The sequence below is a fragment of the Sphaerodactylus townsendi genome, linkage group LG08 (assembly GCF_021028975.2).
Source record: "Sphaerodactylus townsendi isolate TG3544 linkage group LG08, MPM_Stown_v2.3, whole genome shotgun sequence".
NCBI lineage: Eukaryota > Metazoa > Chordata > Lepidosauria > Squamata > Sphaerodactylidae > Sphaerodactylus > Sphaerodactylus townsendi.
The window spans coordinates 37,655,102-37,677,879 of NC_059432.1; the positions used below are offsets into that span (position 1 = coordinate 37,655,102).

Below are 22,778 nucleotides of genomic sequence, written 5' to 3' on the forward strand. Positions count from 1 at the left end.
CCATGCTATGGTAGAATAACCCTTCCCCTTTTTTCTTTTGCATAGGCACTACAGTGTAACTGTGCAGTTACATTGAAGTGGCAATTCCAAAATTGTCTCAGCCTCCATTTCTATCAACAAAAACTACCAACAAAAAATAGGAACAAAAAATAAAAGCGAACACAACCCCCCGATTACTGGAGCAGGTGCCATTACCTGAAGGAACTGAAACACCTAGCCCACACAAAAAAAAATTAGAAAGCCAAATTATACTTGCAGTAACACACAATCATTACTGTGCTAATTCCTTGTCAACTTTCTCCTGCAAAGCAACTTCCCTTCTCAATTTCAGTTGTTCCTAACTGAGGACACAGTGTGTCTCTGCCTTAACATTACATCACTAATTTGAGGTGAAATACAAAGCTGATAAAATCAACTTGGCTTGTGTCTGTGTTCTAACATTACATTGCTAAAAAATTCAATTTGAAAATGGAGTACAAGGGGAAGGATAAAATGGCTGAAGGGGAGGTCGACGTGAATAAGGGCTAGATGTTTTGTGGGACGGAGAATAAAGACTGTTTGAACATGATCGCGTGCTCAACAGAAGTGGGCTTGGAAACAGATTTTAAAAAACATTGCAATAAAAGTGCTCAGGAAAATGATGGAGGGAAAATGAAGGGAAATACCAGAGAAAAAAATATTACAGAATTAAAAGAAAAACCACAGCATTTGGTCACAAGATATGTTGTAAACAACTGATGCTGAAAAGGTCAAGGATTGGGAAGAAGAGTTGGCTTTTATACATCACTATTCTTTACCTTAAGGAGTCTCAAAACAGCTTACAGTTACAATCTCTTCCTCTCCGCACAACAGACATCTTGTGAGGTAGGTGGAGCTTAAAGAGTTCTGAGAGAACTGTGGCTGGCCCAAGGCCACCCAGCAGGATTTATGCAGAGAAGTGGGGAATCATACCCACTTCAAATGACAGGGATAATATAAAGTTGCTCCCTCCCATTTTTCTCTCTCCTGGGGCTTAAAAACAGCACAGAGGGCCTATGTCCAACTGGGGAAATGGCCTTGGGGAAAACATTACCTTTCCGTTTTTAAATGCTGTGGCTCTGAGCTGTGTCCTCCATGCATGTCTTTGCATCTGAAACACACATCTGGAGGTTCACGCATGGATCTCCAGTATGTTGTATGGCTTGGCGCAAAAGGCTGATTGTTATAGCTGATACACAGCATAATCCCAATACCCTTCTAAAGCTATTGAAGTCAATGAGCTCTGAAGGTTGTAAACTGTGTTTATGAAGAGAGATGATAAGTATAATTTTCATGTTTGTGCACTGATTTCTACTTGATCTGTCTGAATTTATCCTTAATTTTTTAGTTTGGATCACCATTAAAAGAGACAATGCTCATGTTCCATGTTGGAGGTAAATGAAAAGAAAACTTGGCATAACCAAAGCCTTTGCAAAAATTTGGCATGTAATGAAACAGTACTTTGTCTTCTTTGGGAAATATTATTTTGTTACAATGAAGAAGTCAGAGATCATTGTGCTTAATTACTAAATGAACATCAGGCAAAATGCAGTTCTGTGGAATATTTCAAAGGTTAGTTTTGTATACATTCTAGCCAGAGCAGAAGTAAAGCTCTGGTGTCATGGATTTCTTGGGCCTCTAAAATCAGATATCTGTTTTCAGTTACAAACTGGGCTAAAACTCATTTTTTGAGAAAAATGGGCCAGCTCTAACTGATTCTACCAGCTTCAGAAAGATTTCATCTGAAGTTAATTCCAAGAGAACAGCTGTATGAAGTCTCTCACATGATGCTGTGTTGCTCTTGAGGAGAAATCCCTTTTCCCTTCACACTTAGCACTTTGCTATCTAACTTTTGGAAAGCTTGGACTGAAACCCTGAGTGTTGGCATGGCACTCAGTATTCCTCTCCCAGCAGAGGGAAAATTGCCCAAAATGACACAACTCCAAAAAGCTGAGAGCAAAGCAACAGCATTGGAAATTTCAGCCTCAGTTTTTCACTTTTTCAGTCACAATTTTTCAGTCACAATTGAGTTATTTAATGGGCCAACTTGGTTAACATTCAAAGATTAAGGGAATCATGTTAGTCCGTTACAGAGAAATTCAAAAGCCTTACTGTGGTACTTTGAAGGAAAAGGTGTTTTCATAGATTAATGCCCACTTTGTCAGATGCATGTTCTTGGCGATAAAATATGAATATACACACTGACATAAAGAAAAATAGGTAAAGATTAGGCAGTAAAATGCAAAGAAGAATGCAGGCATTTTTAGGATAAAGGGAGTTATTTAGGGATTTATTTTATTTTGTATTTTTTTAATTGTGATTTGTAAGCTGCTCTGAACTAGAAGAAAGTGGTAAATAAATATTTTAATGAATATAAATATATGAATGAGTAAAGAATAACTTTCTAAGCAAAGCTAATATACATGCATGCAACCAATCATTCACAACAGCAGTAATTGCTATGTTAATTTAAAACTTGTAACTGGTGAGAAGACATTCCCGTCCATTCACGCTAGATGAATACAGTCCTACTTCCAGATAAATTCTAATCAGCTCTTTCATACTAGAGGTTCTCTTGAAGTTTTGTTGTATAACAGTGACTTGCAGTCAACAACAGAATATCACTGCAAACTGAAATGTTATCTCTGGATGCTGACAGTTCACTAAAGTGAAGCCAGCTTGCGCAAACACTCAGTGGTCCAGCCAATGTAGACAACAGAAGGCGAATCTGGCCATGTGAGGGCATATTTTTTTAATGTGACCGTGGCATATGATCAGGTTGATGTTGGTCGCATAAGAGTGATGCCTGAGTTAAAATGGGGGCTGGCAACACTATTACAGGATCCATTCTGAAGTCACTGCACTTACTGCTTGTGAATAGGAGCTTTGCATAGAAATGTTATAATCTGTAACTCTTGCATTTCATTGTCTTTTTTTTACTCTGCCATTACAGTTTCCAGATTAAGGGACTTGGTTCACGCTCATGCATTTGGTATACATTTCAGGGTGCTTAATAACTATATCTTATCCCATAGATTTTGAGGGCTACAGGGCCTTCTGCTCCCCAGCAATTAAATGCAATGGGCCCGGCCGTCCTTCTGGTGGTCTCTGCATTTTAATTTCTGTCTCTCTGCCAGCAAAAATTCTATCAACCCCCTCCCACTTAATTCAAGCATTGCTGATTAATTGGGGCAAATCATCACTGATATTCATTAATACGTATATCCGCCCTGGTGCGAATAATAGCGTTCGTGATGACCCGTGGCAAAATTTATCCTCGTTTGTTGAGGAGCTAGAACTAAAATATCCTTCAACTGAAATTACTATATTGGGGATTTCAATCGCGAGAGTGGGTAATAATCTAACCTCATATTTGGAGCGTGAAGGTTATGATGATAGCGATTATGTCTATTCACTCTTACTTCCATCAGAGCGTCATTATGGGGATACCCAGACCAATTACACTGCTAGGAACCTGATGAATTAAGCTATCAAACATAACATGTTATGGCTCAATGGTCTAAAATGCTATGACTGTTCTAATAATTTCACATTTGTTGAATGCGGCTGGGGAACAGTGTTATAGATTATTGTTTTATGTCACCAAAATTAAGAACTTCAGTCCAGTCTTTTGAATGATAGAGGAGACCTTCTACTAGGAGATCACCTCTCACTTAACGCTTGTTCTCCATCAGGAAGAGGGGTGGGCGTTCCTATGGATACATCTAAAGAGTATTTACCTAAACGCTTTTCTGGACATCCCATTTTGGCCCTTACATAGCCAATGAGCTAATTAATTCTCAGCATCTAGAGTAATCATCTTAAGTGCTTTTTTATAAGGCAGGTTAAGCCTTGTGTGGCAATTGGCAATTTTTGAAACATTAATCAAGTATATCACCAGACTATCTTGTAAAAGTCCGTTAAGCAAGAAACCTCCATACAGCAGCATAAGAGGTGCCCCTGGTTTGACAAAGAGTGCCATGAATTAAACAAAACTAATTCGTGCATGCTTACCAACAATTCAAAGAGATTTACAAATCCTGCAATAATGTGCGCTTAATCAGCTAGTTCCAATATAAAAACTACTCTTCATTCTTTAATGAAAGAGAGAAACAGGTTCGAAGTATCTCTGCCCAGGAATCAGTGGGATAAGCCATTATATCAAGCTGTAATCTCCAATGACTCAAAGACAGTTTTTTGAGCCTTGACAAAACGAACTTGACTCCAATAAAAAATGAGGGCGTTTTTCTTCCATTCTCCCTGAGGTTTGGATAGATCATTTTACTAGCGAGAAGCTGTTCCAAAAGGAAGAGACCAGTAGCACATTTATCATCCATCTCCATCATTAGATGATTCCCAAAGTGGCCTCCATGTTACAACTCAGGAAATCATGGATCTAATAACTGAATTGAAACCCCGTCAAAGCCTCTGGCCCAGATATAATTTCCCCAGAAGATACTGAAGTGTCGCATATATAGAGTGGTGGGCACCCTTTTGGCCAATCTATTCACCCAAATCAATGACTCAGGCCTCATTCCTAAGCCTTGGCTATCTGCAGTCATTATTACCTATTATTTATAAAAAGGTGACCCGCATCGGATCCTGCCAACTTCCATGCCCAATTAGTTTGACATCAGGTCATTGGGAAAATATATGCTAAAGACACTTCTATACCCAAACTACAGGCCTGGGCGATTCATCCAAGAACATCCTCATTGGCCCAGAGCAAATAGGCTTCACGCGAAATCCACACGTTAGACCATGCTATGTACTTCTTAAGCATTTGGTTAATAAATACTCCAAAGTCCAAGAAGCAAACTTTTATGCTTTGCCTTCATTGATTTGAAGGCAATACTTTTGACACAGTCTCTAGAGAGCGTCTTTTGGGAATAGAATTCCAGGCTATACAAGGGAATAGACAATAAACTTCTTTTCTAATCGGGCAACTTTATACCAACACAAGAGCTGCACAGAGTTAAGAATGCTCAAGTGAGAAGGTCTCATGACTGATTCTATTTCTACCTTTAAAGGTGTAGAAACAGAACCAAGGCTGTGTGTTAGCACCAACCCTTTTCAATTTATTTTTTGAGTGACCTTCCCATCAGCCTTATTTGGGAAATTAATAACCATGCCCTAGAATTAGGCCCAAAGGCATATTCCAATACTTCTATATATGCTGATGATACCATCCCTCCTTCTATCTACCAGCGGCTCAAAAGTTGGACTTGATGGGCACTGCTGAATAGATGTGGGCAGTACTGTACAGATAACGGGACTAGTCATCAATTATCAAAGACCAAGATTTTTTGATGCTTTGCCAAAACAATACAAAAAAAAACATAACTGGGCGATTAATACAAAGTGCCAGTGGAGCAGGTTAACCAATACCAAATATCTTGGAATTACATTTTCTTATAACCTCTCCTGGTTACCCACACAAAAAAGCTGCTATTGCACAGGTGCTTTACCATCGAAGTTATTCTGCCATTGCACGCTTCTTTTATGGAAAGGAGCCACTCCTTGTCCCAGCAGCACTAAAAATCTTTAACTCTAAGATAGAAGCGCGCCCAGTTACTTTTATGGAGTACCTATCCTGGCTCCAAGCGGCGATTGGCCGACTCCTTGAATACTGTCAATCCAAATTTTTCCGTAAAATTATGGGCCCCTTGCCAAATTATTGTATTACGTAATAGGACCCCTCCTGTTTAGAACTGGGCCAAAATTCATTAGTTTATAGGAGGGCTTGAGATTTGAGAGCTTTTGAAATTTTGGCCGCCTGCATTTCTCGCATGATGAGCACTTTCCGCTTTTGATTCACCTACTTTTGTCTTGATACTCAGGCTAATCCATGGTTCTCTCTGATCGACAAGAAAGATTGAATCACTTGGTATATCTCATCGACTCGCTTTTCACTGCTTCATCTAGTTCTAGGAATCCTACAACTTGTTAAAACAAAACAAGTGTTGGAATGCGGAATGGATTAATTTCATTTTAGGGCTGCTATGAGAAACTTGTTCACCGCTTACATGCTTTCAATACCCCTATCAATCAAAACAAGGATGGCTCCCTATTTGTATTTTTTGACTAATCCAATGCAGAGAAGAAATTCCCAAAGCCCTCACACTTGCTTCTCAGCTTCAATGTTTTTTTCCCCTCCGGCTTTTATTAGCGTGGTAGATTTAACAACTTGGAAATGAGCTGTAAAGGGTGTATGCTCTTTGTGGTGGAACAACAACCATTGAAACATTGGCACATCAACTGCTTTGCTGCCTTGCCCTAAAAGTCTGCTAATATCAGATCAAAATATTCCGAAAAACATTCTTTCTAGGATACCTAGTGAAATGGAAGAATCAAGTAGACTTCCTTTTCTTCTGGACAATTCTGACAATGAAACTTGTGAATTGGTTGCACAATTTTTACTGGAGGTGATGCACAATCAATAATTTATATTTTATCTTAAACCTTTGTATTTGTATACCTTTTATCTTAAACCTTTGTATTTGTATACCTTTTATCTCAGGTTTTTTATTGTGTTATGATTATTGTTATGCCAAATAAAGGCTTATTATTATTATTATAACTATATCTTCAATTATGTGTGTGTAACACTGTGGAGTGATTGTGGAATGCTGGTTGTGGCACTCAGAAATTAAAACAAAAATAAGGAAAACTGCAAAAAAGAGATTAATATTTTAGAAGAGGAAAGTTTAAAACTATTCCTTCTACATCAATGATAATTTAATTGTCCTCAGAATAATTGTCTTCTTGAACTGAGATTAAGTTTAACCACTCAGGTTTGAAATACAGAGTTCTGAATTTTGCTTTAACAGGACAAATAAAAGTGATATTCTGGCTAATGGGTTTCTATTATTGCTCTCTTTGATATGGGCTGAGGCAGGAATAACATTGCTTAGGTTAGCACTGTAAATGTTGAAAAAGAAGAACACAAATCGTTAATAAATATTGTGCAAGCAAAAATCCTCTGAGAGCAGTTTTCCGCTTGCCTCTTCCTTTGCGCTGATTTCCCATCCCATTATAATAGTGATCATGCATGCAATTGTAAAAAATATTTATTTATTTAACATTTTAATGACTGTGTTATCTTGCAGAAACAGGGCATCTGATGCAGGGGACAACTCAGTGAAAACAGTAAAAATTAAAACTCCCTAGAAACACAACAAGAATCACACTCAGTCAGTGTAAAACACTGTGCCGCTGTTCGCCCCCCCCCCCCCAATCCTGGCACAAATTCACCTTAAAATGCTGAGATAGAAAGCAAAAGGCAACCTTTGATTGTCATTAATTAGCAGGGCATGCCTTCAGGAAGAGAAATGCCTTAACTAATCATCTAGAAAAATAGGGGTGCAGTGCTTCACTCAGCATCGCATTCCGCAATGGACAGCACCAGCTCCTCACAGCTTTTTAACTTGTTTAAATGACGAGAAAAGCAGAATCACCTCCTCTGCAGATATGAATATATACCGAAGATGCACATTTTGTAATAGGTAGTTCTTAAGGTTTAAAGGTCATTCGCAGGGCTTTGAATTGCTCTGGAAGTTAATAAAAAGCCAGGGCAGATGATTTAGAGTAAAAATAATACACTTCCTATGGGTCATTCCTATCAAAAGGTGAACTACAGCATTCTGTGCTAGCTGAAGTTTCCAAATTTGTCTTCAACCTCCCAATCAGCACATTTAAGTCATCAGAAGGCTGTATCCTTCTCTGAGAGAAAGGGACAGAATTAGCTCACCAGACTAAACTGGTGAAAGCCACCTCTGGCCATTGCTGCAACTTGCAGCCACAATGCAGGGAAGGGGAGTTTTCATAGACTATACCAGCCATTCTCAACCAGGGTACCATGGTACCCTGGGGTGCCGTGAGCATATCCCAGGGGTACCGCGGCAACACTACCGCCCCCCCCCCTCATTTTTGTAGTGTCTCCCACCAGCGCCAGCAAGGACATGGGGCAGGGCCTGCCACAAGGTCAGCAGCCACCCCCACCCCCAGTGCTTCCCTTCACCCTGGGAGAAGAAGGTGGGGGGTGTGGCAAGCAGGGGCAATGGGAGGGGAAGGTGGAGGGTGGCGGCAGGGGTACCGTGAGATATGAAGAGTGAGGTCAAGGGTACCCTGACCTCGAAAAGGTTGGGAAACACTGGACTATACACTTGGACTTTTCAGGGGACACATTGTCCAAGGCAGAATGAACTGACAACCCTCAGGCCCTATGATGGCCCACAACCCCACCTCCATCATGTCTGGGCTAAGCTTTTGACTTGTAAAACCTCCTCCCATTTCTCCTGGATTTGGTAGTAGTGGTGGGGAAACAGGGTGTGTGTGTGTGTCATCATCCTGATGCCTAATCATGTCTAAGAGCAAGCTGCATAAGTAGTACAGCAGCACTGTCTCCTACACTGGATTTGAGTAGCACATCCCCAAAAGAATGACTTCCATTAATGTATATGAATGTAGTCTAAAAAGTCTTAGGATGGCAACACATTAGCACATTAGAATATAAGGTGAGATGTCAATCAGAAAGTGAGATGTCAATCAGAAGGGGCAAAGATGGATAAATGGAGATAACCAGTGCGGGATGTCCCTCATTACTACCTATTTAATATCCTTTTTAAAAGTGCAGAACCAATAATTCAATGGTTTTTTAAAAGAAAAAGTGACGCTTCTATACAATGCCTGGCATTTTTATGTAAACACTTCAAGTCCGTATTAGAGATGGTCTATATAACAACCATTTTGGTCCTATTTCTCATCCACTAAATTCACAATAACTGGTGCCCTTCAGAATACCACATTTTCAGTTCTGCCAGTTTATGGGCATAGTTCATATCTACTTTCTTTCTTAAAGCTCACAAAACCTGCATTTGAACAAATAGTTCATTTGATGGATGCATATGTAGAGCAGCAGAGCCAAAATAGAACCATAATAGGATGCACAAAGACAAGAGCAGCATGGTAAAAGAGAAGATAAAAATAGAATAGAGCACCTTCAAAAGCAAACGAGAAGACTAGCTTGTTGGAAGATCATTGCAGGAAAAAAGGAGATATGGAGAGGAACGGGGATAGAAAAATATAGGAGGTACGAGATAGAATGTGACATAGGTTGATTACCAATTTAGCAGTAAACATTCTCCCAAAGCTGAGTGTCTTTTCACTACAGGAAGTGATACCATGAGATATCTCTTTAATAATCTTCAACCCTCTTTTAAGACAACAGTCCTTTACATACACATTTGAGCTCTGTGGAATTTATCTGTATCTAAGACTGAGCAACAACTTTCTTTTTAAAATGGTTATCTCACTGTGTGAGTTTGGTTTTCTGTGATCAGATTTTAAGTCTTGTTTTTTTAAAAAATAGATTTGATTATAAATACATCATTTTTGTAGACACTGCTAAGAACAACTCAGGGAGACAGGTGGTTTATGAATTATGGAAATAAATAAAAATAACAGGTTGTACCTACTTGCTTGGTAGATGTAGACAAAGGATGCAATAAGGGTGATCTTCCACTTCATTAGCTCAGTAACAGCACAGTAAACTCCACTGACTTAATCCCGATGGTCTAGGCTAGCTGGATCTCAGCAGATCTCAGCAGAGTCAACTCTGGTTAGCACTTAGATGGGAGACGACCAAGGAATTCGAGGGTTGCTACCCAGAAGACAACAATGACAAATCATCTGTTAATCTCTTGTCTTGAAAACCTGATGGAGGTCACCATAAGTTACAGCCAAATCCAAAAGCGGGTGTGGAAGGGAGAGCAGCAGATTGGCAGCCAAGAATGCTACCACCATGATGCCTTCAAAGAGGCAATCAGTGGTAAGGTGACCTGGGGAGAAAGAGGAACTCCTTTCTTTCCCTGGAAAGCCCATAGCAGAGTCAGGGCAGAAAAGTGGGATATAAATCTTATAAATATCTTCTTTCTGTCTCTTCTTGTCACTAAAAGGTTGCTTTCCCAAGTGGGAATAGATAATAAAGAGGAAAATGGAATTTTGCAGCACTGGATATCTCCATTTATCTTTCTTCTACTGACTGATGTGTCTCACCTTCACGCTCTTTATGTTCCGCCATTCCCAAGAGGTCTTCCTGGTTTTGTGGGGAGGCAAAAAACACAAAAAACCTCACCATCACCAGAGAACCCCCACTGGACTTAAAGGACGTACACCTTCCAGAGGGTGGCATAGGTCCGAAGTACTGGCTGCCAGCGTAACAAAGGCAGTGGTCAGATGGAAGCCGATGAGTGTTGGTTCCTCCCCCAGCCATGCCTCTGGACTGCTCCTGGTATACCAGCAGGGGTGAACGTGCAGGGAAACTGCTGCAGCACCCAGGACCACATTCCACTGCCATGGAGGGCTGCAGCAGCTGCCCACGAATGGATCCACCTCTTTGCCAGGGCAAATGCACTGCCACAGCCCTGTGCCACTCTCAGTGGCAGATTCGCCCCCGCCCCTTCCTTTGGATGAAACTGAATGTGTCTCAATATACATCAGAGAAAAACATTCCTGTTGAGAACCTTTTCTTCCCTGTGACAATTTTATTTATTATTTATTTGTTCAATTTATACCCCATCCTATACCAAAGTCCCAGGGTGGCTTGCATAATGCGGTTAAAAGCCCTGTTAAAACATAAAACATTAAAAACCACTATTAAAAAATTCTTTAAAACAGTTAATAAAAACATCAATTAAAAATTATTAAAACATCAATTAATGTAGTAACTCCACTCTCCCACCCTTTAGCTGGCATCAGTATGGGGAACCCTGGGGGTCACACGTTGAAGGCCTAGGTACAGAGGAAAGTTTTAACCAGGCACCAAAATCCATAAAGTGTCAGCGCTTGGCAAATTTCTGCAGGGTGGGGCCTGCCACAGAAAAAGCCCTCCTGCGTGCCCCCTCCCGCTGCACCCCGGCAACAGAAAGGATCACCAGAAGGGCCTCCCCACTTGACCTCAGTGGACAGGCGCTCCTTTAGGTAGATGGAACCCAAGCCATTTAGGGCTTTAAATATGATTATCAATAGCTTGAATTGGGCCTGATCGCAAATAGGGAGTCAGTGCAGTTCTTTCAAGGCTGGCGTTACATGCAACTGGCCACGTTGATCCAACATTTTGCACCAGCTCTGGCCTTTGGACCATCATCAAGGGAAGCCCCGTGTAAAGTGCATTGCAGTAATCAAGATGGGAGGTTACCAGGGCATTCAGTACTGTGGCCAGGTCCCTTCTGTTCAGAAAAGGGCAAAGCTGGTGAACCAGCCGGAGCTGCTGATAGGCACTCCTGGCCACAGCTGCCACCTGTAATTCCAGGGACAGGGCAGAATCCAAGAGCACCCCCAGATCGCGCATCCAGTCCTTCAGGGGCAACACCGCTTCATCCAGCCCCGGGTGCCCTCTGATCTCCTGGACTTGGGAACCCGTTACTCATTGTACCTCCGTCTTATCTGTATTCAGCCTCAGTTTGTTGGTTCTCATCCAGGTCAACACCGCTTCCAGGCAAGTATCCAGCACCTGAAGAGCCTCACCTGAATCAGCTGGAATTGAGAGGTAGAGCTAGGTGTCATGCACATACTGATGGCACCCAACTCCAAACCCCCTGATGACCTCACCTAGCAGCTTCATATATAGAGAATCCCTGCATTTCCTAAATGCTCTGTAAACACACTTTTTTCTCCCTTCACAGGGAAAGTGAAAGATATCACTATACATTAACATTTCCTCAGGTTTTCTCACTCCTCCTTCTCTTCCCCCCCCCCCCCACTCACACCACAGTAGTTCCTCCTACAATAGGGCGATTGGAATGTTTGGAGAGCTTCCCGCACTGATTTCATTTTTTTCTATTATAGTTTCATGTTTAAAGTCTATCAATAGAGGTGGTGAGACTGGTGAAATTGACAAGGAATGTTCATTAAGAAATCTCTTGCTGGCCTTCCTTGTCTCTACCCCAGCCCCACTTCACCTACCACCACCTTCTTTCCTCCCTTCGCTCCTTTCTGCAAGACTACATTATTTTATTGCTTGGCATGGCAGACCAAAGAGGAACTGCTTGCTTGCCCTGGCTAATAAATCAAGCAGTTTCTGGAAACTGTTGATAGACAAAGAGATGCCGCCCCCCCCCCCCAAAAAAAAGGTGGCAGACAACCTTCCAAAATGGAGATTGCATGTTAACATCAAAGAGGCAGGTGGGCAAAATGGTGGCTCAACTCAGACAGGGAAACCAAAAATCACAGGGAAAACAAAGGATGATATAAACAGGAAAACTCTGCTGTGTAGACTGCTTCTCAGCCGCAGGGTGACGAGAGACTTTTTGTTGCTTCCAAGCATCTTCAAAGCTAAGTGTGGCATTAAAGGATAGCAAAAGTTAAGTATGACATTCCATCTTTCCTTTGTGGAGATCAAGCAGATGTAAGTCTACTATAATTTCTTTGTGGAGGTCTACTATAATTTCTTTGTGGAGGTCTACTATAATTTCTGTCTGGCTTCAAGGCCAGACTAGCCACAATAGAAGACCTCCGTGGAAATCCTCCTAATTCAGGTCTCTCCCCTGCCCTCCCAGAATATTTCTCCCTTTCTCTAGCCCGGCTGCCTAACAGTTTTATACTGACCTGAGGATGGCTGCTGACTCTAACGGTGTTTCATAGATTAACTCAACTACTACACTGATTAATATTTGATTTTAAAAAAATATATCTTGCAATTACTGTCTGGGGTTAAGAACATCACAGGTACATGGCCTGCACTTCCTAGTATGCACACTTACCAGTGCCTGAAGTCAGATTGATGGCTTGCTAGAGAATTTGAACTCAGGAAAGCCAACAATATAACTTTCACTCTGGCTAGTGGGCTTTCCCCCCTTACAAATAGTCAGTGACACAGCACAGGTCTAAAATATTTTCGGTGGAGCAAGCCTCCCTGAATTAGAATGTGGGCCTGACTGCAAAGGCTCGGGACCTTTATTCCACTGGCTGCAAATAGACCTCCACATCGCAAAGCGTTCCTGGGTCTTGTCCTGCCTCCCACGCAGAGGTGGGATTCAGCAGGTTCGCACCACTTCGGCAGAACCGGTTGTTAAAGTGGTGCTTGTAAACAACCAGTTGTTAAATTATTTGAATCCCACCACCAGAACCAGTTGTTAAATTTTTTGAATCCCACTACTGCTCCCACGCCTCCCAGTTTTTGCACTGGGACTGAACCCACGAGTCCCATTACATGCCCAGCAGAGAAGCCGCTTCTGCAAGGGACACCGAGTCTGCGCCCGCGAAAGCCAAGTCGTGTGCCAAGCCCCGGCCGCCTGCTTCCTCCGAAGGCAACCTCTCCGCCGGGAGCCGCGCGCGGCAGCCGTCGAGGCAGTCACCTGCTCCCCAAGCTCCTCCCCGCTTCGCACGCCCAGCCAGCCGGACCCGGCAGTGGGGGCAAAGGAGAGGCGAGCAGGCGCCCTCCGGCACGCGAGGGGCGGCTGGCCCGGGTGGCGCGCTCCAGCTGGCATTCCCCGGGCAGCCGCCGCGCGCCAAGGAGCCCGGGCGCCATGCATCCACTGGGCAGGTCCGCGCGCGGGAGTTCTAGCGGGGACCGGGCTGGCCATTGCGCGCCTCCTCCGCCTGTGCCCCCTCCTCGCTTCCCCTTCGCGCGCTGTGCTTCTGGTCACTGGGACTGATGAATGAATCATGAGGTGGCTGCTGCTGCTAATGCGTTTATCTGGGGCAGCCTGTACCGCAGCCTTCCGCTGGAGCGTGGTGGGGTGAAGCGAGGGAGCAGCCCGCTCGCCTGGTGCGCTCCCAACACCTGCAAGCCGAGCCCGCCGCCTGCCTGCCAGCCAGCCTGCCAGCCGGAGGGGTGGAAAGCCCGCTGCTTAAGAGCCACCGCTCTCCATGGCTCCCAAAGAGGTACTAATAACGCTTGACGGTTTTGCGTAGGGAAAAGCAGCTCTTCGCCTTCCAGTCGGAAAACGAAGGAGGCAGCGGGGTTTGGAAAGGGGGGAGGGGGGGGATCATGAAACCCCTTCCGAGGTGCTTGGCAGGGGGCGGGGGGCTGGGCACTGCTTTTGGCTGCCTCCAGTAACGGAATGTGGGATGAGCCCCCTTAAAAATAAGGGCCAGGTGGAATTCGTATGTCGTCCTCGGAATCCACCAGATTACTCAGTAATGTAGTTTTCAGACTGTCTCTACTGTTCAGGTTGAGTTTTGACTTCGCTGGCACTGTTGGGAAGAAAAGCAGAAAGCGTTGTCGTGACTTTAGAAATAATCGACTCAAACTTGCTGGCCACTTGAGCTGGGGGAAAGAAAACTATACGAGCCTCAGCTCAGCTGATGTGCTGACTTCATCTTGTCTTTCTTAAGCAAGAGTAACGAAGGGTTGCTAATGAATTTACATATAATTGGAAGAGAAAGGGGAGTGCCGGTACAGCCCTCCCCTCTGCATCTTCTCTGTGGAGTTCCGTCATCCCTGTCTTCCAAATGTATTGTGCCTTATATTGATTCTGGGCTGGGATGTGTGTTGTGTTGTTGTATTGCCAAAATGCTGAGGTAAAATTTCCTACTTGGGAAAGGCTGATGCTGGCTTAAACTGGTGTCAGTTGCAGGGTAACTAATTTGGTTTACAGTAAGCTGCAGCCGTGTGTTCCAAACCTGGAGAAATCTTTTGAATCCACATGCTGATCACTGACTTCTGTGGCTTAATTTTTGCTAAGGCAGCTGCTTCTAGGGTTCAAACTCTGACCTTGAAGGTAAGCCCTCCACTCCCAGAAATGTGAAGGGCTGGCTGGCTGTGCTGTACATGTGGTGTGGAAAATGCACTTTGCATATACACAGATGCACTGATGCCCTGGCATTGAAAACCATCCTTGGAGCTGAGCAATGGCCCGCATTTTCACCCAGTGGTCAACGTTAAACATACTTTTCGTTTCACAGTGAAGACTCTTCAGATTTAAATTACAGAATGATTGTCGCTGTTTAGGCAATTATTGCTGAATTTCTCTTAAATCTCTGAAGGGTAATCATGCACATTCCAAGTCTCAAGCAAGTGTGACAGTGACTAGGAGAACTTGTAGGCATTGTAAGTGCTCCTAAAGGAACTTGCATATAAATCTGCCATTTTCTCATACAGCTCAACTTCGTACTTTAATCTTTTAAATTTTTAATACACTGCTCATGTATTTTCACCACGTACTGCTAGTTTTGTTGGTGATGGAGGCAAATGCATAAAGTTGACCATGCAGCGTATTTTTTAAAAAAATCAGGATTGAACTGCTACTAAGGTAGAACAACTTGTGGACCTGGTCAATTCATATAAAACTAAACAAGGCTTGATTTTACATTGTACAGATGTCTAAAATATTGAGTGGTGAAGGTGGCTTTGGACATCATAACTGTTGTGTTACTAGTGGTGCAGTCGACTGAGTGCTCTGCCAAGTATTTGAGGCACTGTGCTTGCGCTTCAGCCATTTCAAAGCCAATGACAACTGGCAATGTCTGAATATAATACGCAGTATGAATGGCAAGCCCTGGGAAAAGGAAGAAAGAACTCTCCTTGTGAATCAGCCTTATTCAGATACTGCTAAACATGATGGCCAAATCATTGATGTCACAGCAAAACTTATCTTCTGTTTTCTTAAGAAAAACCTCTCAGCGTCATCCACTTATAATTGTGGCCATTTCTGAGACGTGAAAGGGAAGCAGGATACACTAAGATAATTCAGTTTTATAGGCAATTTAAGAGTACTTCCCTGGAAGCAGGAATCCTTAAATGAATGGAACTTGGGCCCTAGTAAATGTGGATAGGATCAGGCTGCATAATTTATCATACAAGACAAAACTGAATTGTAAGTTGTAACTTCCTAGTCAGTTTACCAGCTTTTACATCTAGACTTCAGTTAAAGGCTAAAATATGACTAGTTTCTCCCAAAGGACCTTTTTCAGGTAGTGCATTAACTAGGATGTTATTACCTATTCATTGAGGGCAGAATCAGTCTCCTGAGGATGTGCATTTGAAGGAGAGACATTTCCTCAGCAATGGATGTTCTGCATGTTATTCCTGGGGGGAATGCAATTGTCTGTGTGCTCATCTATTGCACCAGTGTGTTGTAACAATTAGAGGGTCAGAGTGGGGTCAGAAAGATCCAGGTTCACATCCCAGTTCAGCCATAGAATTAACTGGGTTAAGAATTAAATTGACCAGTCTCACACTCTCAGCCCGATATAGCAGGTATGCTGTTTTGAGCTCGGAGGAAGTGGGGAAAAATAAATAAAAATATTAAAAAATCTAGCCTGCTTGATCGTCATTCTCCTCCCCCCCCCCAAAATTTTTTAATGAACACACAAAACTATTTTATTCTGAGTATGACCATTTTTCTATGTGAGTTGAGTCTTTTATGTTACCTGCCACCTGATCCCTGTAGTAGGCGATTGTGAGGGTTGAGCTTTGAAACCTACATGCGAAGCAGGTGCTCTGCACCTCAACTACAGCCCCTTCTCCAACTATTGAGGTCTTTGCCAGAGGCCCAAAGCTTCCTGCAGTCTTATGAAGGAAGATGGATGGCAGCAAGAGATTGACTTTTGCTGCTGATACCTTGCCCATGGAATTTTTTGGCCTGCATCTATTTGCCTGATATTGGCCATCAAGTCATAACTTATTTATGGTGACCCCGTAGGGTGGATGCTGAGATGGTTTGCCATTGCCTGCCTCCATTTCACAATGCTGGTATTCTTGGAGGTCTTCCATCCACATACTAGCCAGAGTCAACCCTGCTTAGTGTTTGAGATCTGCTGAGATCAGGCTAGCGGCTAGCCTGAGCTATCCAGGTCAGCATTATGCCTACTCTTAAATTTTAGGTACTTAGTGAAAACATCCTCTCTTTTTCTGACTGTGGCAATATTTTTGTAGGTTCTATTGCTCTCCTTTTTCCCATCTTGTTTTTGCAGTTGTTGATATTTATTCATTTTTATTGATGGAATTTTACTGCTGGTATGTCTATATTTTAGTGACTGGTTTGAATTATATTGGTTATAATGTATTTTTGTGAGCCACATTAACTTTTGCTGAGATACAGGATGTAAATGCTTTGAAAAAATAAATCCCTCATTCCCAACTTTAACTCATCGGAGATTTAGAAATATCCTTAGCAGCGTACAGATGATCATTGTTAAACCTGAATTCCATTATTCTTTGTCCTGGTTTGTGTATTAAAAATCCAGCATGTAGTATAGCCCTGTCATCTCAGTGCAGTCCTAAACAGAATTAGACTCTTCTAATCCCAATAATTTAAATGGACATAAAAAGGTATAATTCTGTTTAGGACTGCCTGACCAGTGAGGTAGGAAGCAGAACTACTTCAAGGTGTCAAAGATTACACTGTCAGTTTTCCAGCAGGTTTCCTCCCGTTATGTCTCTCTTAAAAGAAGATAGAACAATTGTGAGAGCGTTGGCTTCATGAGAATTGTACTATTCCTGCTTGATCAGTTCAGTGGTCCATCTAGTCCAGCATCCTGTTTCTCACAGTGGCCACCCAGAATGCCTGGAGAAAGGGAGGAAATGCCAAGGATTCTCACTATTGTTTTCCACAAGACTGGTTTACTACCTCTGAAGGTGGGCAGGGGGCATGCCTCAGTGGCATGGTATCTGATTCATATGCAGAAAGTGCCAGGTCCAATCTCTGCCATCTCCAGCTAAAAGGGTTAGGTAGTATGTAGTGGGGAGGGAAGGCTCTAGAGTTAATACTTAGATGAGAAACCGCCAAGGATGACTCTGCAGAGGATTGCAATGGCAAACCACCTCTGCTTCTCACTTGCCTTGAAATCCCATTGCTGAGGTCACCATAAGTCAGCTGTGACTTGACCTGTGACTGTGACTTAGTAGGTGATGTGACAGACCTCTGCCTGAGACTCTGGAGAGCCATTGCCAGACTAAGTAGACAATACTGACCTTGACAGACCAAGGATCTGATTAAGCATAAGGCAGCTTCAAGATGAGGTTCCCTTTATTGTGGCTAATATACATTGATGGACCTGTCCTTCATGAATTTGTCTAACTCTTTACTAAAGCCATCACTACATCTTGTGGGAGAGAATTCTGTAAGTTCCTGTTGAGAGAAGACTGTTCTGTTCTGAATCTACTGCCCACCATCTTAACTCTCTGACCCTGACTTCTAGTATTATGGGAGAAAGATAAAAAATTATCTCTTATATATATTGTAATCAACTGACATGTCCATTTCATCTTTTTTTCTAAACTGAAAAATCACCAAGTTGTTCCTCATAGTGGAAGTACTCCCTTGGCTATTTTGGTTACCATTTTCTAGATCTTTATCGTCCTCTAAGAAAGGCTTCTTGAGATGTAGCAACCAGAACTATGTGCAGTTTTCTAAATATAGTGTAGATCAAACCCGTCTTTTCCTTTTTTAAATTCAGGTGTTTACTTGACTTTCATGGGTTCTACCTAGCATTTTGTCTCCTTTTTCACAGATTCCCCTGCCTAGTGTCTGGGTTGAAGAGGTTTTCAGGTAGCTGAAACATCTATATTTTGTATTGCTTATAGTTTTGAAAGGATCATGCCATTAATTTTTTTAGTCCTCAGGGGATGCTAGCTGTGAAAAGAGTTGACAACTTTGGCACCACTGATACTTGCTAAATGCTGAAACAGACAGCCTTTCCACAAATCAGACACCCGACCACAGAAGTGCAACCGCACCTGACTCTTGCCACCAAAGAAGCTCCCCAGCAATGCAGGGAGGCAGGAAAAGTCAAACATCTTCCATGCCACTGAAGAGCCTCTATGGGCTCCAATGGATTTACATTGCCCAAAAGGGCAGCTTGAATCTGAATCATGGCCCACCAGCTAAGCCTGGCAAAGCCAGGAGGGAGCCAACTAAGGTTGACACCTCCCCTGACCATGGTCCTTGTCCACCACTGCTATAGTGGCAGGGACTTGGGAAGCTGGCATGGCATCCAGCACCACAGGAGAGGCAGTGGCCACATGCTGGTGGGATCAACCATTCCTCAAGGTAAGTGCCTTGGGAGGGCAAATCTACCCGTGTGGCAGTGAGCTGCTCCCAGGAGCAGATTCGGCCCTCCCCTTTGAATAGGGCTCCAAGTTGGTTGGATATGATTGGCAATTACTGAATTACCGAGATGGAAGAGAAATACAGTGGAACTCAAATTGGTCCATGAAGAGGGGGTAGAAAACAAGTTTGGGCTCTGTTGCTGTAACTAACAGGCTTCCTGAATTATCACATCAAATTTAAAGCTGGGCAAAACCATCAGGAAGAAACACAGATGCCAGCAGAAGTCTGAAGGCCTTTATTATATTTGGCCACTAAGCCATAGTTCACATTTCTGTATACTCAGTGTCTCCTGTGTTTTCCATGGTGGTAGGAAACCACTGGTCAACCTTCCATTTTAGGTTCATTCCTTTTCCCCTCACTCAAGACCATATCAATACCAGCTGGCCCAGTGCTTCATGATAGGCACCAAAGACTGTCCCCACTTGTTTTTCAGCTCTTGCAACAGGATGGCATGCTGTGCTTTGGGCTCTTCTTTTTTAAAAAAACTCAAAAACATTGTGGTACATGTTTCTTGATAATACATGGTTTAAAAGTCGCTGAGCAGGGCAGAACTGTCTGCTCCATTGCTCAACATACTGTAAATGACATACAACTCATTCTATGACTGCCCATCTATATCAGAGATGATGTGAGCATTTACTTCTTTGCTTGTTCTTGCAATGAATATTATGCACTGGTGCTTGACTTCATAAATTGTGCATCAGTATGTTTAGAGATTAACATGCCAGAAAGATGTTCCAGAGGGGTCAGTTCCCGGCATACCTTTTCTTAAAAAAAAAAAAATTATTTGCACAGAACCTTATTTGATGGCATCATCTGTCTTCAGACTGCAAACTTGACAGTTCAGGTTTCCTTAGCTGAGCCATTTACTCTTTGATAGCCTTTCTATTACTGTTGTACAAGTTGGAGCAAGTGTTTCGACTCATGATGCAAAATGAAGTTGTCCGCTACAGCAAACATGATTTAGGAAATATATGGAGTCTGTGAGTGTTGCAGGCCAGCAAGCTCCCAGAAGCGTTCAAGGGAAAACACTTTTGAAATGTGTAGTACAAGTGAATGAACATCCACAATCTATTGCAGCTGTTGAGATCTAATGGTAAAAGTAGAAAATCTCTTTGCTTCTACAAAGTAGAACATCCATAGCTGATTCGTGGTCCACCAATGTAGCTCTAGCTTCTCGCTGCAAAATACAGTAATCATACAAAGGAGGGGATAATCTGAAATGATATGTTGATCTCATGTGTGATGGTAGAATCAAGATGATGACTTCTGACCAGGTGATTCTTCCCTGACAACGGCAAGCATCTTGAAATGAGACTGAAATGGCTTCCAGGGGACAGAAACCTTTGTGGCCTTAATTAGGTGATTTGGAGGAGGGTGTATGTGTCAGGAATTCTCAATGTTTTTGAAGTCTCTTACCAGGTACGCAACAGGTTGGGCCTGTGGCGAGAGGGGAGAGAGCTGGTAAGCTTTCCCTTTTGCTGTTTTCATAGTCTAAATTGGTCCCCTTTTAAGAATTCACTCTTGTGCTGTGGGTCTGAACTAAATCTGGCACTCACACACCTTGTCAACATTTTAAAAAGCTGCTGACATTCTTTTGTCATATTATTTTTTTTTACAAAAGGTTGAGAAAATTTTAAGCTAAATTTCAAAGCATTACTTAAAATCTGTAAATTTCTCAGCTTGCAGAATTTATTATAGAAGATGAATTCTCTGTAACATACTTCTGAAGTTTATTTATGACCTTGGGACATATTAGTAAGGTATATTAGTTGTTCCTAAGCAAATAAGGAACAACTTTGATAGCCTATAGGAACAATATTTACAGCTTTGATAGCATATAGGAACAATATTTACAGCTCTAGATTTAATCAGTCATTCTTCTCCAGAGGCAAATGACTTTAGAATTGAGGCAATTTTAGAAATGCCATAACAAATACTGTGAAGTTAAAATAATATGCCCCTGCTCTTACAATTATCACTTTCAAATATTTTACTGTCTTAAGTCTGCCATTCATTATTCATATTTTTTTCATAGATAACTGCCTATGAAACATTTCTGAACTGATGGCTTTCAAAACATAAGGCAGGGACTTTAACACACTGTGTGTGTTTTCAGAAGCAAAGGACTGAATTCCCACTGCCTTCCAATTACTCCAGTGTGAAAGCCCGAGGTTCTCAAAGTAAATGGCTTGGATCCAAAGATCCTACCTGCAACCCAGAAGTGCATCCGCATACACAAATGTTTCTCCCCCTCATATCTGCTGTCCACCTTGCCACCAGAAATGCTTCTCCAAAGAGTCCCTTGGCCATGTGGAACCAGTTCTCATGGGACACCAGAAATATCAGATGGGGAAGGGAATGGATACTCCCACCCTGTGAACATGGCTGCTTGCCTTGAATGTAGGTCAAGGCAGTACAAGATACAGTTTTTAGGACAATACGAAGTGGAGGAGCCAAAGAGGACAAATTTGTAATCATGGACACTCCTGGAATTTTCTACTGTGGCCCACTTTTAAGCAGTCTTAACTGTTGGAAGCTTGCTAGTGCAAGTTTCAGCAACTGTATTTTAAACTATTTCCTACTGGAAGCTAGTTCCTGTTGACTTCCACAAGATTATTATAGAAAATAAGAGTTTGGGAGCTTGCAAGAATGAGTATTATATCCCCACTGCTGCTTTTTAAAGTCTCACCCACTGCTGCACCTGTCTCAGCCTTCTCTTTGCAGCGTGATACTGAAAATGGTTAGCTACTTTGATAGATTTTTGTATGACAGCAGGTGAAACAGAATAATCTCTCCAGCTCTTATTCCATTGCTCCAGGAAAAAAAACTGTGAACTTTGCACAGAGGTGAAAGTATCCTTGTTCTGCAAACCCAGGAAGGCAGTGTTGTTTCTGTATTTGCAAGATTAACTTTACAGCTGTCACTTCACCTTTCATAAATTGTATATCCTGTGGAAACAAGTGAATTAGGTTTATTACTTCTAGCAAATGAGTAAGCTTTTAAGTAGATAAATGTTGCTTGGGTGGCAGTACTAAATATAATTAGAAGCAAGTCTAAATGAAATAAATGTAAACCAGTTTAAAAGACTTGCTTTGTTTAATTATATACATTTTTAATTTTTGAACAATTCTTGCTAGTTGATTAGTTTAGTTGATTAACCAGCTATATGAGATTAGGAACTCATAGGTTTGATTCAAAAGGTACCCCAGCTTCATTGGCTAGCAGGGTTGTGTTTTGTTTTGTTTTTAAACTGTAATTCTTTTCAATAAAAATTCTTACAAAAAACAGCAGGAGCAGGTAAGCCGGCTGGGGAAGGCGGGAGGGAAACGCTGCCTTCCAGCCACTGCCATTCGCACAGCAGCGGCTGGAAAGCACCCCTTTTTAAAAACCTCGCTCGGGGAGTGAGGTTCAAAAGAGGCGTTTCCATGCTGCTTGGGCACCGCTGCTATTTGAACGCCTCCCCAGGGACGGCGTTTTTGCCGTCCCTGGGACGCTCTATTCTGCTTGTGCGGAAAGAGCCTGACACTCCTTTTTCACACCTTCCACCCTTGCAAAAAATAATGTTACACACATGCAGATCAGCTTCATTATTTATAGTGCTCTTGTTGGTTTTGCTGGTTTCTGTTAAGATATATAGTTCCCTAGCCTACTCTATCACCTTCATCAAGATGAAAAACAGTTTTGGTGCAGCTGCATTATTTT

General features: G+C 42.4%; 1 protein-coding gene across 1 annotated transcript in view; it reads left to right on the forward strand.

The window, feature by feature from the left end:
- The first annotated feature begins 13,353 nt into the window (after positions 1 to 13,353).
- LOC125438337 (heparan sulfate glucosamine 3-O-sulfotransferase 1-like) overlaps positions 13,354 to 22,778 on the forward strand; it is an 86,707-nt gene continuing 77,282 nt past the window's right edge. The window contains exon 1 of the mRNA XM_048506723.1: positions 13,354 to 13,902. The gene's annotated coding sequence lies outside the window, so the exon portion shown is untranslated. The remainder of the gene's footprint in view (positions 13,903 to 22,778) is intronic.